The sequence below is a fragment of the Pseudochaenichthys georgianus genome, chromosome 3, assembly GCF_902827115.2.
Source record: "Pseudochaenichthys georgianus chromosome 3, fPseGeo1.2, whole genome shotgun sequence".
NCBI lineage: Eukaryota > Metazoa > Chordata > Actinopteri > Perciformes > Channichthyidae > Pseudochaenichthys > Pseudochaenichthys georgianus.
In genome coordinates, this window is record NC_047505.1 from 17480890 (window position 1) to 17498712 (window position 17823).

A 17823-nucleotide genomic window follows, 5' to 3' on the forward strand; every position below is an offset into this window, starting at 1 on the left:
GAAGCTTAACGTCTGTTTAATCAAAAATAAGGAACAGAGAGAGGCTTGCAAAACTCTGGGAGTTGAGACTCAGGTGCAGGGTGAGGGTCTCATTGCAGGTCTTCAGGCTCCATTGAATCCTCCTGGGGTTCTTGTGCTGAAAGAGAGAGACAAAGACAGGAGAAAGGGTTAGATACATCTAGCAACCAGAGGATGGGAAATTGCTGACCTATTTTAAACTTACCTTGTGTTTTCACTCTCACTTAAGTCCCTATCCCATTGCCATCAATCCAAAATCAGCTGAGCTGCAACATAATAATTAATTTAATAATAAATAGTTAATTTCATCTTTTCTTTGAGTCGTGTTATATCCAGAGGCTGAATTTGTGTGCTAGTGGTTATATGTGATGTACTTGTGCCAAGCTCAGGTTCAGGTGGTAAAACATCAAACAAATCTCACTGCAGGACGGTAAGGGGGTGATTTTAGCAGGGCAGGTCAGGGGGAGGGTAAACACGGTGAATGAATGAATGAATGAAAACTTTATTACAGACTCAGGGTTCCAGATAAAAGACAAGACATTACATAGATAAAAGACAAGACATTAGCATATAATAAATACATACATAGCATAAAAAGAATTCATAGTTTAAGAATAATTTAAATCAGTGTCCTACAAGAGACAACTATACCAATGTCTCCACAGCTGCGATTGGTAGCGTGTAGTACTAAACCTTATGTTCGATAAGGCCAAGAGGATTTCATTATCAGAGTCATTAAGCCGGCAAATACATTTATACATAAGACTTCTTAAAACAGCTGGTAGAGTATTGACTCCTGCAGCCACACACATTTCACCTGCACTCGACCATCGAGGTCTCTTCAGCAATATTCTCATGGCATCGTTATGAGCTACTTGAAGTTTCCGTAAACTTGCTTTTCTGTAGTTTGACCACAGATGAGCCGTGTAGTGCGGTGTGCAACACGCTCTGAGCAGAGACATCTTCCACTCCATCTGTACACGCACCAAACTTACGTAGGAGAATGTTTGCTTGTGCATACATCATGCGGCATTGCCTATAAATATCTTCATCATCTGTCATTTGTTCTGTAATAAAGTGTCCAAGATATTTTAACTTATTACAGACACTAAGATTAATATCAGACAATTTAAAATCAGGAAATTTAAGACATTTATCTTCTTTGGTTCTAAAGATCATGACAGCACTCTTACTGGCGTTGTATTTGATGTCATGCTCCACACCATACACAGAACAAACAGCAAGAAGCTGCTGAAGACCAGCGCTAGATGGACTCAGCACAACAAGATCATCTGCATACATAATATGGTTCACTAGAGTACTACCAATCATGCATCCAGTATTACAGGCTCTCAGTCGCTTGGACAGATCATCAATATAAAGGTTAAAAAGAACTGGGGACATCATTCCACCTTGTCTGACACCATTGCTAACCCCAAATGGGGCTGAGACCCTATTGCCCCATTTGACTTGCATAGTCTGGTGGCCATACCAGTAGACCAGAACTTCTCACAATGTATTTGGGCACCCCTCTTTGACTCAGTTTAACAAATAACTTCCTATGATTAACACGATCAAAGGCTTTAGAAGCATCAATGAAACACATAAGAACTGAGGAGTTATTACCTCTATATTTGTTGACAATTTCCTTTAAGGCGTATATACACAAGTCAGTGCCATGTTTAGCCTTAAAGCCAAACTGGTTATCTGTTGAGTTAATAAAGTCATCTAATCTGTCCAGCAGAATTCTTTCTAGGACTTTTGACAGTATGCTGGCTAACGCTATGGGCCTATAGTTATCTAGGCTTCCCACTTTACCGGCTTTGTCCTTAATAACTGGCACCAACAGAACAGACAACATTGAGTCTGGTAACAAGCCATGACTCATAAAGGCAGTAAAGCAGATAGAAAGAAGAGGAGCTATCTTTACACTGGCATATTTAAGATGTTCAGCAGAAATATGATCTACACCACTGGCTTGTTGTGACAGCTTTTTATAGGCTTGGCATACCTCATGTGGCGTTATCACCATTGACTCATTGTTATCACTGTCATCTACAGTTCACTTTGGACACAGTTGAATAAGGTACTATAATGCTGTCGCATAACTCCACAATGTTGTCTGTTCCAGATGTTCCGTCAACAGTGCATTGTAGAGATATTTTGCATTTATTAATAGCCCTCACTTCTTTCCAAAAATCCATAACATTGTTACTGAGCAGCTTCTTAGCCATGGAATCGGCCCTCATGGCTTGCTCATTTTTACAAGATGAAGCGGATAGCATACTTGTATCTTGCATTAGTAAGCTTCTTGTACTCAAATGCAGACCCTTGTCTGGGTCTGTCCTGCCATAGCCCATGATTTGTGGGCTTCACAGGCTTCAGCATGATACTCAGCTACATACCTATTTCCAGCCAGGCCGTGATGTTATGTAGTCTTACTTGTTACTTTTGTAGTAAGGCTTACTGCCTTCATCCAGAGCACTTACTCTATCACTGTACATGGAGCAGATATCACTCCTATGCTTGCATCCTTACAGTTAACATCACTACACATCATTGCATCTCCTAGGTAGATGAATATTAGTTAAGGATGTATCCGTCTGAGCATAATAGGATGTAATGTCTCCTTTGTAGGGTTGACCAGTCTAGTTTTTCTGTTTGAGCACTATTTACATTTCTGGTTAGCCCAGGTAGATGTTCGACATGTATTGACATAGCAACAGGTATATGATCAGTCGTTGCTGTCCCATACAGAATGCTCATACACTCAAGTAGCATGAGCATCAGCTGTACTAATACAATGATCACGCCATGACGTAGTGATGCCAGGCCTCGCTAATGTAGGTATAACTATCTGCAGGCACCTTGCTTGACAATATAAAATTGTTATCGTGACAGAACTGAGCCATAGTGCTTGGCAAATAATGAGTTCCTGTCTGAGATATCTGCATTCATATCCCCAATGACATACACACAAGAAGAAGTGTTGCTTTGAATAAAGGAATTCATGAAAGCAAGCCTATTTAGATATTCATCCTCATTCTGATGACATTCATAGGGTGTATACACATTTACAATAAATTCCTTGTCATCGTGAGTAAACTGTGTTGCAATGCACCGGTCGGCCAACTAACCACATTTATTGATGAATCAAGGTTCTTATTCCACAGGATAGCCACACCCCCTGATATCCTTCCTCTGACTATTCCCATGCCAAAGTCAGTAGTAGACTCCCCAGCCCCATGGAAATTATCATTGAAAGAGTTCAGTTTTTCCAAGTCTTGCTTCGCTAAAAATGTCTCTTGCATACATAGTATGTCACAGTTCTCCAGAAGGTGGTCAACTACAATGCGGCGAGCTTTATCCCCCTGTGCTCTGTCCCATACGAAGGCCACGACAGTTGTACGACAAGACCCGAATATCATTTAGCGAGCAAGTGAGTGCCCATTAGCACCAGCAGGACACACTCATTCCCCTCCGCAGTAGGTGCAGTGTTTGAAGCGTAACTCCCGCTCTGCGCGGCTCATAATATCGCCGGACAATGCCCCTTCTGGCAGATCTCCGGATTGTACATTTCGCTGACCTCATTGCATCTAGCAGATACTTTAAATGAACCGTATCTACCGTGTATAGTGCCAATTTGTTGGCAACAGGCAACCTCACGGCCCAAGTTTTTTCTTTCAGATACACAGACAAAGTTCAGCATCTAGGTCTGGTGAGAACTTGGAAGCAAAAACACTCACAAGCTTAGTCTTGATCACTTTGATGTGCCAGCAGCTCCGGTGGCCAACAAATAGGCACGTTACCGGATTATTTTTCCGCTCGGGAGCAAGACCACCAACAATGTATTATGTGTTAAAGACATCACTAGTAAACACACCTTTCTTTAATAAAGTTCTCACAGTAAAGTCTAAAGCTGTGGCAATTGATGATAACACTGCAAGCTTTATACTTACATTTTTACTATTGTTAAATGAGATCAAAGATGTGAGAAATTGTTTCTTTAACTGGATTTCCTTTATCAAACTACACTCATGTTGACATATATCAAACCACAGGCGTGAATAATAACAATTCAATTAAGAAGAAGAACATTATCGTCACAAGTTTATGTCCCTGCCCGGATTGAAAAATACAGAGTTTGGACGGGTAGCTCGTCTGCTGGGGTGTCTGAAGTGTCCATGAGCAAGGCATTTGTTTGCGCATACAAGCATTTTGGGCCTAAATGTGGGTCACTTGAATAAAACCAAAACCTTTGCTTTTTCCTGCTGAACGTCAAAATACCTGCTGTTGTTTAAGGCTCTGTGCTGCATGTCACTCACCTCTCCCACACAGCCTTCTTTCTGCAGATATTTACGAACAGCAGCCCAGACTTGACTTTTAGGGAGGATGCTGCCGCCTGTCACCACCTCGAAGTTCTCATAGCAGCCAAACTTCCTCAGGACACACTCCATGATCCCAACCGCCTGCAGTGGAACATACAAATCATCATCACCATCATCATGTGAACTCACAGGTGATATGTACGGATGTGCAGTACTGTACCTGTTCCAGGAAGAGGCCGGATCCCTCTCGGTACTTGTCCAACACGCTCCTCGGCTCCGGCTGGGCGTACTCAAACTGAGGCTCGTACTTGTAGTCGGACTGGAAGAAAGTCTGCTTCTCCTGCTCCAGGTTGAGGGGCCTGAGGGCCACCAGCAGACAGGGCCTGGAGGATGTGGGCAGTGAACTCCCGGCCACCCCCTTAGGTATGTGTGGCAGGGAGGTGGCAGGCCGCATTTGCCCCCTGCTGGCTCGTAGACCAAGGGAGTAGTTGACGGAGCAGGTGCTCTCGCTGCGCCGCATCCATCCTGCGCCCAGGCTCGGGCTGGTCAGGCTGCGTGTGGGGGCAAGGGGGCGGCCGGACCACTGCGCCAAGGGGGCTGCACCATCCGCCTGTCTGCCATTGCTCCTGAGACCCTCTCAACCGCTGGGGTGTCATCTCCAGGCTGAGGGGGCGGCGGAGCGGCGGGTCTTGGAGTAGCCCCACCTTTTGATGATGATGGCCTCCTCTGTGCCTGGCTGCCATTCGTCGGTCGGAAGTCCATTTTGGGACACCTTCTCTTTCTTGGCATCATTGCTCTTCTTGGCGGGCAGGTGTGGGCGTCCCTGTGGTTTTTGGTTGGATCTGCTCGGACGTTTGGCTCCATCAGGTCCCTGCTGCTCCCCACAACTTTCACCCTCAACCTGATCCATGAAGACTTCAAACTGAGTCTAAACTCATCACCCAGCGCCGCTAAGCCTCAGTCTCAACCTTCCTCCAGCCCCAACGCTGTGGACACACAGATTCATGCATACTGCTTACTGTTGCGAGTGATGGTGTTTTTGTGTGACAGATGAGGAAAATGGGTTGATGTCGGTCACTACACCGTGGTGGAAGTCCTGCATTCAAACCTACATTATAAAAAGTAAAGCAGTAACTGCGCAAATATGTTCAAATGTTAATGTCATATATTGTGTTTTTGGATTGATACAACTGCTGCTGTTAGGTGTATGTTGCATTTTTCTTCTGAGATATTTAATGTTGTTTTAATTTGTAACTCTTTGTATATAGAAATGCTATGTGATCATCTTGAAAATATAACGTATTATAACCTTAGGGTTACAGCTTATGATGCAATCTCCAGCTGATCCAGGGGGAGACTGAAGCAAAAACCTTGTAAATACTTTATTAAAATAATAGGAGAATTGTATAACACTTCATCCCTGTCAGACAAATGCAGTGTAGTAAAAGGGACAATATCTCCCTCTCAGGTGTAGTGAAGTAGAAGTACAACGATAAGAGTGAAAACCTCAAGTAAACACAAGTACCACACATGTTTACCCAAGTACAGCATTTGAGACATTTACTTAATCCACCACTGATGCTGCTTATTGATGCTGCTGGTATGAAAGAGGAGGACATGAGGCTGATGTCAAGGTCACTGCTGATGCTTTAATTAGATTACAGTTGAGAAGCATGTCAGTGAATGTGTCAGTATGTATGGCACAGATTAACCAAACAGGAAACAGACAGTCCATGTTGTCTGGACAGGAACAAAGCACCCATCCAGAAATCATTAAGTATACAGCTAACCACTAGTAACATACTAAGCTAACAGTTACTTATATTACATGAAAGAACAGAATACAGTTTGAATTTGAATTCTCATGGAGACAGTAGACCAAATAACAGACACATGCATTAATTCTGAAGACAACTCTTAAGGAGCCATTTAACTCACAAACTTAAATAAATAAGCTTACTTACCGAGGAACAGCGAGTCCCAGGACTTCTTTAAAGATGCCTGCCGTTTCGTTCACTCATTCCGGCCGCAGCTCCACAAACCGGGCAGAGGAGCTGTGTGTTGCCGGGGAATGATGATAATTAGCGGATAGCGGTTCAGTAAGGAGCGGGGCCTGAGGCGCCTGCCTGGGCCGGCCAGGGAGGAAGCGGCGGTTGTGTTGGAAGATATGACGCGTTACGCGGGTACGTCTGTACGTCATGACGCTACCCCGTTAGTCTAGATGGGTCCACGCACACCCCTCGGAATTTTTATGCCACCTGATTTTTCTTAATCACTTAAAGTGTCTACTTTCAGAATCTGCCATGTGCCAAGCTGAAATAATGTCCGAAAGGCTACATTTGTAAACCCTTTATTGCACCTAACCCAAAACCGAACATTAAAATGTGATGTAGCAAGAGGCAAACGCATAAACCTTTGAAGTAAACAACATACAGAGACAAATGAATACATTTTTCCATACAATTCTGACCCTAGGAATTCATGGGATGGTTATTTTTGACATTTGACAACATTTTGACTGTATTTCTGGACAAAAACAGCAAGAAATGACCAAACATGTGTGTGTATGAACCAACTACCTTTTCATTTTTTAAAGTGCATAGTGAATATTCGTTCACAATCAGTTTTTTTCTAATACTTTAAGTGTTTATTTTTGGATAATATTGGGTACCAAGCTGATGATGTTGGTGACCGGGGCTCGGCAGTTGGTTGACAGTTGACAGAAAGGTAGTACATGTTTTTTCTGAGTTGCCTTTATTTCAGTTAAAGTTATAAAAACAGTTTACATAGACAAACTAATAAAATGCGTCTAAATTCGTTTGTCAGTCTGTAAAACACACAAGCATCAAGTAATCACACATTTCCTTTGTTCAGAACCTGGAGGGCCATCTTGTCCCAGTGCTCAAAGGGGGAGCACGCCTCCAAAGTACTCCATTATGTGCCGTATGATTAGGCGGAGTCTTGGACGCGATTGGTCAGGAAATGTGTGATTTCACGAGTGTCAATTAGTTAAAAACTATCCGTTTTAAGCAGACCTGTTGTTATTGAAGATATAATATTTATGGCGATGCAATAATGAATTACTTAAGCCTTTAGGGGTTTATTAAGGTAGACAACAGTGTTTAATTTGTATTTAAGCCTTCACTCCGTTTTTAGAACCATGACCTGATTGGCCAGGTTGGAGTGGGAAGGCGGGCCGTCTCCTATAAATGTGGTTGGGAAGAGAGGGGAAGGGGCATTCGTTTTTGTGTTTGTTCCTTGCTGGTGAATGCAGCACCAGGCATGCAGTTTGTGTTTCTGTGGAATAATGTGGAAGGCTAAGAATAAAACGCCTGTTTATTTTTGCAAGAAAACCCTCTCTCCACGTATCGTTCTTTCACCTGCACCTCACATCGTAACAATTACTCATACTAACCATAGGAAAAAGGAAACATTGTATGCTTAATCATTTGGTCCTCCTCAGAGTGTTGGTAGCTGTCTAATGTTTCTAATTTCTTTATTCAGGCTGATTACTTCATAAACTGCTGACAATGAGGAAAAGGAAACCTTGTAACACAGCTGAAGTGCCTCCAAAGAGGATTAGATCGATAACATGTATTTTACATGTCTCAACTTCTGAGTATGGTAATTTTATCATGCTCGGCAAATGCAAGGGGGGGCCAGCGAGAAGCTATCGTATCTACACAGTGTTCGTGATATGAGACTCTTGCGAAACAGCCACCATCACCATACCGCATGAAGGATATTGTGACCAAATACCATGACGTTAGAAGGCTTGCCTTTGGAGAAAACTGGCTACTACATCAAAACTGCTACAAAACCTTCACAGGGAATTGGATCGTTTAAAGTGTCAAAGGCTTCTACATCTGGTGAATCATCGTCATCGATAAAGGACTCCCTACGCCATCCCAAATGTCTCAAGTCAAACTGGAAGGGGCTGTGGTGTTCCGTCTTGTTCCCAAATCAGTGTATCTTCTGTGACAAAACAACAACCAAGTTCAAGGGGAAGACTGAAGAGCTAAAAAAGTTTCAGAGTTGGAAACACAAAGAACCAGCCTGGAAAGTTATCGAACCTAGGGCACAGGAATTGAAGAAAGGGGATCTTTATCGCAAGGTGCAGGGCAAGGACCTCTTTGCTATGGAAGCTCAGTATCATCCATGCAGAAATAACTTCAACAATGAGTACCAAAACCATGAGCGTGGAAGGAAGAGAGGAAAAAAGGCAGCAGACAACATTGACAGCCTGCAGGCCCGGAAAATGGCAGCACATGACAAGTCCTATTGTGTAGTAAAGGATTACATTCTTAGGAATGTGGTTGAACACAAAGAAGTCGTCCAGCTAAGATCCATGTGCAACTTGTACAGGAAGACACTGGAAGGTGAAGGTTTTCCTAATCCTGAATACCGCAGTGAGAAATTGGCAAGACGTTTACAAGGAGACAAAGACATATTTCGTGAACTCACATTCTCAAAGGTACCACACCATGGTTGTCTTGAGTTGAACCTTATATACAGCTCAAGCATTACTGTAGATGAAGCAGTTAAATGTGCGTACAAACTTGGAACATCTGATCAACTACAAGAAGCAGCACTCACCCTCAATTCTCACATTAAAAAGGCATTCAAAGAGTCAAAGGATCTACCATGGCCCCCAACTGCACAGGAGCTGGATGCTGTGAAAATGGATGAACTGCTCCCAGAGCATCTTGTACAATTTCTGAGCTCAGTGGTGACTGGGACACTTGATGAAGAAAAGTGTGAGAAGACGCAGAGGCTGGTCTATTCGATTACACAAGATGTGTGTCGAGCAGCAACTAACAGCAAGTGGAAACTCCCAAAGCACATCCTCCTGTGTGCCACACTTTGGCACCTCTATCAAAGCAAACAGGTGAGTGATCAGCTAACTTATTGCTTATGAGGTCCTACATTGTCATTGCTCAACTATGCTTCATACAGGTATTTGATATTGATAAAAAACACATTTGTTTATCTTTACAGCTCACAACCATCCTTTCACGACTAGGACACTCGGAGACATATGACTTCAGTATTGAACTTGAGGCCAAGGCTTTTGATGAGATGTCCACCAACCTGACCCCTCAAATAATCACTGGCGAGGGAAACCCTGTTTTTCACAGCGAGTGGGACAACCTGAACAGAATCACTACCAATGTTCATGGTTCAAATGTGGTAAAAAGCGCCGGGGGAATCATGATTCAAGAAGTGAAGGAGAGCCATGTGAGCACCAAGAAAAGGACCCTTCCTCTCTATGACAGGTCATCCAAGATGAAAAGCCTTAAGATCACGCCTCCCGAGACGCTGCCAGAGCTGGCATTCAAAAGAGTTGACCCCAAATTCCCCAAGAATGCCAACTTTACCCCTCCTGCTGAGAACCAAGTGTCATATGATGCCTCAATGTTGCAGTACAACACCCACCTCCTCAGCAGATGGTTGAGCAGCCAGGGCAAGCAACAAGTGCCTGGATTTGGTGGTTTTATTTCAAGCACAGGGAAAGTGCCTCCTAGGAAATCTACCATCGACTTTTACTCCCCCATCAACCAGCCCATTACAGACAACGCCGTAGTGTATGAGCTACTCAAGAGATCCGAAGCAGCAACTGAGGAGGTTGGACAGCCATACACCATCAACACGTTTGACCTGGGAGTCGTCATGAAAGCCTGTCCTATAGTATGGAAGTACGAGTCGTCATGAAAGCCTGTCCTATAGTATGGAAGTACGAGGAGGAATTCAGTAAGCATGTGAACCTCATTGGCAAGTTCCACACAGCCATGAATTACATGGGCAGACTCACTGGGCGCAAGTGTCTTGGAGCGGGCTACGCCGAGATCCTCATAGAAGCTGGCCACAACTACACCAGGTAATCTATGCACTAATTCCCTGAATACTCAATTAAAAAATAAGTGGGAGCTTATTGTAGTTGTTGTAATAAACTTTAATTATCATTAATTTCCTCCAGGTACCTTACCTGGTTTGAGGCCTTTCTCACAAACATCGACCTCTCCCATCCTGGTGCTCTTGATTACATCAAGCTTGGAGCTATAGCTGTTGCACGATCATTGATCCCAGGGGCTCTCGCAGCAGTGGACAAGACCGTGGAGGAGACATTCATGAGGTTTGCTAAGACTTCAGGTATGTCAGTTTGTAGACACAAACATAGTCACCTATATTTAATTTCCATGTTCATGTTGGTTGTGACGCTAAAATTCAGACTTCTCCCTCTCTACATTGCAGGTGGTCTACTAGGTCTCTTCAAACAACTGTGGCGCATACCAGAAATGGTGCCGCACAACCTCTGCCCGCGCTCAGCTCTATGAGCTTACTCTTGAGATGTGTGGCATGATTGACGACCCTGACCTCCTCTACCATGCCAGCAGGATCAACCTCTCCATCTACCTTGACCACGGCTCTGGCAAACATCGCACACTGATAAATGTGACGGAACTGTCGGAATCACTGGGCCCTGACTACTGTAGCACACTGCTGGGATTCTACGTCTTTACTGGGGAGGACTGTACCAGCGCTTTTAAAAGGCAAAGGCAAGGTGAATCCCCTGAAGAAGCTGGAGAAGACTCCTAAACTCCACAAAGCTTTCAGGCAGCTTGGTGCAGACTGGATGGTCACTGATGAGCTTCAAGAGGAGATGGAGAGCTTCACATGCATTATGTATGGCCAAGCACGGATGACAACAGTTTGACACAGTACGGGTGAAAATGATGAGAAAGATGGTCGGCGCTGACAAAGTCCTGGACTCTAAGTCAAAAGTAGACCTGGAACGCCTGCCTCCCCCCAAGGTCCGTCTCATTCCACATGTCCAGCGAGCCAACTACAGAGTCGCCTTCTATAAGAGAGCAGACAAGGCAATAATCGAGAGCCCAAAAGCACATGATCCAGGCATGGGCTGGGAGAAGACAGGAGAAGAGGAGGTGTTGGAACCGGTCTGGACCCATCCTCCCTCCTTCTCTTGTTGAGGTACTGGCTCAGAGAGCAGAGTCAGAAGAGCACGCAGCTCTTGACAAGGTGACCGATTATGCCAACAATAACTTGTCTGTGGGTGAAGTGGATGAGAGTACGAGCATGAGGATGAAAAGCTGGAGATGGAAGAAATTGAATAGTTTAGGTCAGCAAGTTGGTAGTGACATGAAAAGGTAAATGTATTCATTGTTCAAGTTGTAATTATATCACACTTTACATAATCTTTCATGTTTGATTTTGGTGCAATAAAGAGTTAAAAATAAACCCAACAAGATTTCATTTCATTTAAAGGATTAGAGAAACTGATTGTGAACATATGTACCCTATGTGTTGAAAAGGTAGTTTGGTCGTTTCTTGCTGTTTTTGTCCAGAAATACAGTCAAAATGTTGTCAAATGTCAACAATAACCATCCCATTGAATTCCTAGGATCAAAATTGTGTGGGAAAATTTATTAATTTCGCTCCAAGTTGTCTACTTCAAAAGTTATGCCTCTTCTACATTATATTTTCGATTTTTGGGTTAGGTGCTATAAAGGGTTAAAACTAGCCTTTGGGACATTATTTCAGCTTGTTACCCAATATAATCTTAAAATAAACACTTGCAGGATTGAAAAAAAACTGATTGTCAACAAATATTCACTCTATGCGTTTGAAAAATAAAAAAGTAGTTAGTCAGACACACATTTTGTTGCTGTTTTTGTCCAGAAATATAGTCAAAATGTTGTCAAATGTCAAAAAAGGTTATGCCTCTTGCTACATCAAATTGTAATGTTTGGGTTAGGTGCAATAAAGGGTTAAAAATTGAGTCTTTCGGACATTATTTCAGCTTGGCACCTGGCAGATTCTGAAAGTAGACACTTTAAGGATTAAGAAAAATCAGGTGGCATAAAAAATTCCGAGGGGTGCGCGTGGACCCCTATTTCCATCTAGACTACTTGCGTCCTTAAAAAAAAAAATCTGTCAAATACAGAATAAGGCACATGGACATCAATGTTCATCATATAAGCGGTGCAACTTTATATTAAGGTAAACAAATTAACCATCAACTAGTTGTTAATTAACATGCATATCAGCAGTATATTGGCTCTTAGTCATTATAAAACACTTAATGCCTTATTCTACATGACCATATTCTACAAGTAATAGGCCATTAGTTGAGAGCAGCCATATAGATAGAATAGTTGCGACAGCGGAAGTCCAAAATGCTTGATCACCACGTGGTTCAGGGAGACTCAATAGTTCCCCGGAAGTTCGTGGCGGGACATTTGAATCACGATTTGAATGCATTAATACCAGGATAGAAATGCAATTTTTGGTAATTAGTGGTCAATAAAGGTTTTGATTTGCAATATTTATACAACATATCGATATGTGTATGTAGTTACATCAATGTTTTTTTTTTTTTAAGTAAAATTTGCCAATATTTGAGGATTAAGATAAAATAAGAAGTACTTTATTGATAACAATTGGGGAAATGTTTACGCTGCAGCAGCAAAAGACAAGGCATTGTACATTAGACAGTTAAAAGACTAGAATTAAACAATCGAAAATGTAAACATCTTAAATAAAAATAGCATTACAAAAAGTAGAAAATAGAGTGTGAACAGCTATCTTACCTGTTAACATATACATGTTAGGCTTACGTTGCCTTGGTTAAAGAGCCTGTTATTTATTGCTTTGAATTCTTTAAAACAAATGTTATCTTCTTAAACCTGTATGGTAGTCAGGAGCATCACAAATTAATGTTTATTGATATATTTAGAGGGAGGGGATGGGAAGGAAGGTTTCAAAATTCTGATTAGATACATTTCTACCATTTATTTAATTCATGGTGGTTTCAGTAATCCCATGGTAATTGAGGACATAAGTAATCTAAATGAGTAATGTAATCTTGACTTTCAGAAAGGACAGGAGACTGACAGGTGACTATCAATGATTGTCAACTGACAGCACAATGAGTCAAAGGACTAGCAGCAGCAGCATGATGATGATGTTCAATGTGTTGTTTTAGGAACATCCATTGTAAATAAATGGAATTCAATAAACATTGAATAGCATATCATGCAGTTTGTCTGTGCCTTTTCCTCTGTGTTGTCCTGGCATATAGTCTCCCCCATGGTTTGCTGTGCTGCCTGGGGATGCTCCAAGCGCTCAGAGAAAGGAGTACAAATGTACGGCTTCCCCACTGACACAGAGAGGAGGAAAGAATGGCTGGCTCAAGTCAGCAGGAGCAATTGAACTATCACAAAAGACAACAACAGCAACAAAACATGTGAGGTAATCATATTTTTCACAAAACGAAGACCACACCATTGGGAAGCTTAACGTCTGTTTAATCAAAAATAAGGAACAGAGAGAGGCTTGCAAAACTCTGGGAGTTGAGACTCAGGTGCAGGGTGAGGGTCTCATTGCAGGTCTTCAGGCTCCATTGAATCCTCCTGGGGTTCTTGTGCTGAAAGAGAGAGACAAAGACAGGAGAAAGGGTTAGATACATCTAGCAACCAGAGGATGGGAAATTGCTGACCTATTTTAAACTTACCTTGTGTTTTCACTCTCACTTAAGTCCCTATCCCATTGCCATCAATCCAAAATCAGCTGAGCTGCAACATAATACAGACAGGTAATAATCAACAGAATCACAAGGACATTATATGGCTCTACTCACCCATAAGTTACGTTTTTGTTTACTGTTTGAAAGTCTCAAATATGCACTCTAAATCCATATATCAATAGCGATGTATCACAAAAATAGCTCTCTTCCTTATTATTGTGTAACGTTAACTATTTATACTAGCTTGAACTCCAAGATGGATATCCTCATTTCACCACCTCCACCCACTACAATCACACGACCCAATGTTACGTTAAGAAGCCCCTTTTCTCTAATTCCACAACGTTGGGTTGAAATAACATTAGGAGAACGGATTAATAGGCTGGTGGTTAACGTGGTTAACGTGTGTTGCTAACTTCATCCGGTATCCTAGCCTAATCTGTTATCTGTAAACGTTCCTTAAATCAGGGCTCAACGCTAACTTTTAAAAGTGGTTGCCCGGCTGGCAGGAAGTTGTTGTATATGAGATTTGGTCTTAATATGCTCTCCTCAATATGTCTAAATAACTCAAAATTAGGTATTTCTATGTTCCCTATTTTAAAGTGAAGTCTTGTTCATAACCAATAAGCTAGTAGATTGACTCTAATTGACCTGAACAGGTCCCCTATTCTAAAGTGGCCTCCTCTTCACACTTTGTAAATACATTATAGCACACAACTACTGAAATTAACCTCAACAGTACATGAACAAAGTAGGCACACGTTGAAATATCTGTTTTATTAATGAACCACTAAAGAGAGGTTCAGACACACCAAAACATGGCAAGTGTTTCCAAGGCTGAGAACACATAGTGCAGCCTGTACTTTTTAATAAAAAACGATTTTTAACAAAGTTTATGTATTTGTGATCATACTGTGTGACCTGCTTGTATGTACTTACACACTAGGTGTACTGTTCTCTCTATGTGTTGTACTGTCTCAGTGTGAACATAGATTAAACAGCCAGCCAAACTCTTTTGAGAGCCAGGGAATGAGCAGCCATGCTCCTTTATTGACTTATTTGCAGTCCACTGACATTCAAACGGAGTGAAACTATAAAAAAACAAGTTATAAGGCACTTAATGATCTCATACATGCAAGTGTAACATACACAGATTACTTGTAGAATATGGTCATGTAGAATAAGTCATTAATAAGTGTTTTATAATGACCAATAAAGAGCCAATATACTGCTAATATGCATGTTAATTAACAACTAGTTGATGGTGAATTTGTGTACCTTAATATGAAGTTGTACCGCTCATATGATGAACATTGATGTCTATGTTCCTTATTCTGTATTTTACATTGTTTCAATAAAAATATATATAACTCAATATATTGAGATAGCTAAGTCAATATATTGAGATAGTAAGTCAATATATTGAGATAGCTAAGTCAATATATTGACTTACAGGATTTGTTTTGTTTCCTGTGTTGCAAACAGGCTTCCATAATATTCCATTACTCAATTTTTTTTAAACATATTTGTAATGCTCCTGAATTTCCTAATTTTGGATCAATAAAGTATCTATTTATCTATCTGATAGTTGTGTTAACGAGCAGTTGAACAAGTGTACCTAATAGAGTGACCAGTGAGTGTATGTTGAGCAACTCCAAATATAAACCTGAAGCATATAGCAGTGGTTCCCAACCTTTTTTCCCAAGAGCTCCCCCAAATGACTAGATGACTAGAAACTAGATGAATGTGAAGTATTTTGTTAAAGGAGGATGAAAGTGTAATTAAGGAGCACTATTGGAGTGACTTTGATGGTTATTGGACTCAGGATTAATTCATTTGGATTCTCGCTGTATGAAGAAATTAAAGGACGGCGCGGAAGTGTAAAAAAAAGTTTAAAACACATAATCAAAGTAAGCCGGATTTTGCCGATGTGTTTATGTGGATTCAAAAGTCGTAAATAATCTACAAAATGGAGGAGACCGATCTGATCGGAGCAAATGTGACAAATAATCCAACTGAAACCGGCATGGACAATGACTATGTTTTAAAAATGCGCTTATCCAGAAAAGCCTGGTTTGGACACTTTACGGGCAGAAGAAACATTTCTATTAAAGAAAGAATTATACATTTCTGTCTTTTTATGCCTTTAATAGCTACTAACTTGAATTGTTATTCAAATTAATTAATCAATTATTTTTTATATTTTATTGTAATGTAGAGACGAGGCTTTTAGTGACAATCATGTTTTGCTTTACAATTATTTGTAAAAAAAAAAAAAAGTCTAAATATGATATTTGGCCTCAAATCATCTGAGGCCTGGCGCCCCCCCTGCGATCTTTGGCGCCCAAGGGGGCACGCCCCCCAGGTTGGGAACCACAGGACTATAGCATATGTTTGCACACTTACGATCAACCTGATCTCACCAGAATGCGTGACTCCACCACGACTCCTTAACACCGCATTGCGTGGTGGAGTCACGAACTTTGCTACATTTACGTGTCTGCACCACGCAAACAACCCCAATGTAAAGTGAATGAGGCTCCTTTGTCATGGTGCACACACGCATTTCTACAACGTCCAGCAGTGAGCTTTTATTCTATAAAACGTTTTTTAAATCTACTTTATAGCTTGTAGTAACTCACGGGAGGCTTCTTTTATTTTATTTGTAGGCTATTCATAATAATTTGTATTTTACGTTCCCACAGAACTAAACTGCATTCTCAATTACGTTTAGCTAGAAACGTATTTTCTCCCACGTTACGTTCGTTATGAACGTATCTTAAATACGTTTATTTTCTACATATCTTTGCCATTTATTGTCTTGCTTATATAATAATGATAATAGTCATTTATAAATATAATTTTAAAGCACACATTTGAAATCAGGTGTCTTTACGTCGTTGCTTATTAACATGTAATTGCTGCTATAAAGATAATAACGTCCTCTGTGGTGTTTAATAAAAGTATGATAGTTGTTCAAATAATAGCCATGAGCAATCACCAGCCTTCTATATATACAAATATATTGTGGTTTTTACATCACATTTACATTTGCAAATACATTAATATTCATCTATTAATCGCTAGGCGTATACAAAAAGAAGGGCAAGGACCTTCAAAATGAGTGGCAATAATATGAAAATAAGAAATAAAATGCTCCCCACTCAGGCCCGGCTCCAGGATGAAATGACTGAGGGGGCTGTTAAAAAATCAGAGAGGGCGATTTTTTTTCACAACAACGAAAAATACTGGCAATGTAATTAATTGACACACCAAGCTTTTTTCCTTCTCAGTGCTCTAGAATCTCTGCTTCTTTATTTGTATTCCCGATTTACCCCTCACATTCTGTTATTTTCCTCTGATCTTTAACAATAGTACATTATTAGATCGCTGCACTTTGGTTAAGAGACTAACATTGATTTCCTCAATGTATAAATTGACAGGCTCTGTAATTATAAAATGTTGACTGTTCGACATGAAGCTAGAAGCTACCTTACAGCAGTGATGTACCTGAACGCGTTCAATGAACGATCGTTCATGAACGCGTTCATATTTTGGGCGAACGTGAACTGAACGTACTGTATTTCTGCTAGATGAACGTAATTGAGAACGCGTTCATTCTCAGCGCTGTATAACGGCGCTCAAAAGTGCGTTCATTCTCAGCACTGTATTATAACGGCGTTCAAAAGTGTGCCAGATTTCATATGCCTTTCAGCCGAAAACCCAGTTAAAACACACCGTAAACAGGCTTCAAAATAATGCGGAAAACCACCCAATCTGGCAAGAGCAAGCTGCCTGTGACGCGTCACCCCTGGCTGTCGCACTAAAATATAAATATACTAAATATATCAGACTCCTCACAACAAACAATGTGGAACCGCGGAACCGGCGAGCATTGAATGAATGAATGAATGAATTAGTATGGACGAAGCC

General features: G+C 41.2%; 1 long non-coding RNA gene and 1 pseudogene across 1 annotated transcript; both read right to left on the reverse strand.

The window, feature by feature from the left end:
- On the reverse strand, positions 1-5274 carry LOC117442105 (microtubule-associated tyrosine carboxypeptidase 1-like; annotated as a pseudogene).
- An 8381-nt stretch (positions 5275-13655) lies between these two features.
- LOC139433086 (uncharacterized) lies at positions 13656-13969 on the reverse strand. The gene is made up of 2 exons (XR_011642647.1): positions 13879-13969; positions 13656-13791 (listed from the first exon to the last, which is right to left on the reverse strand). It is a non-coding gene; the product is annotated as an uncharacterized lncRNA (long non-coding RNA).
- Positions 13970-17823: the final 3854 nt, after the last annotated feature.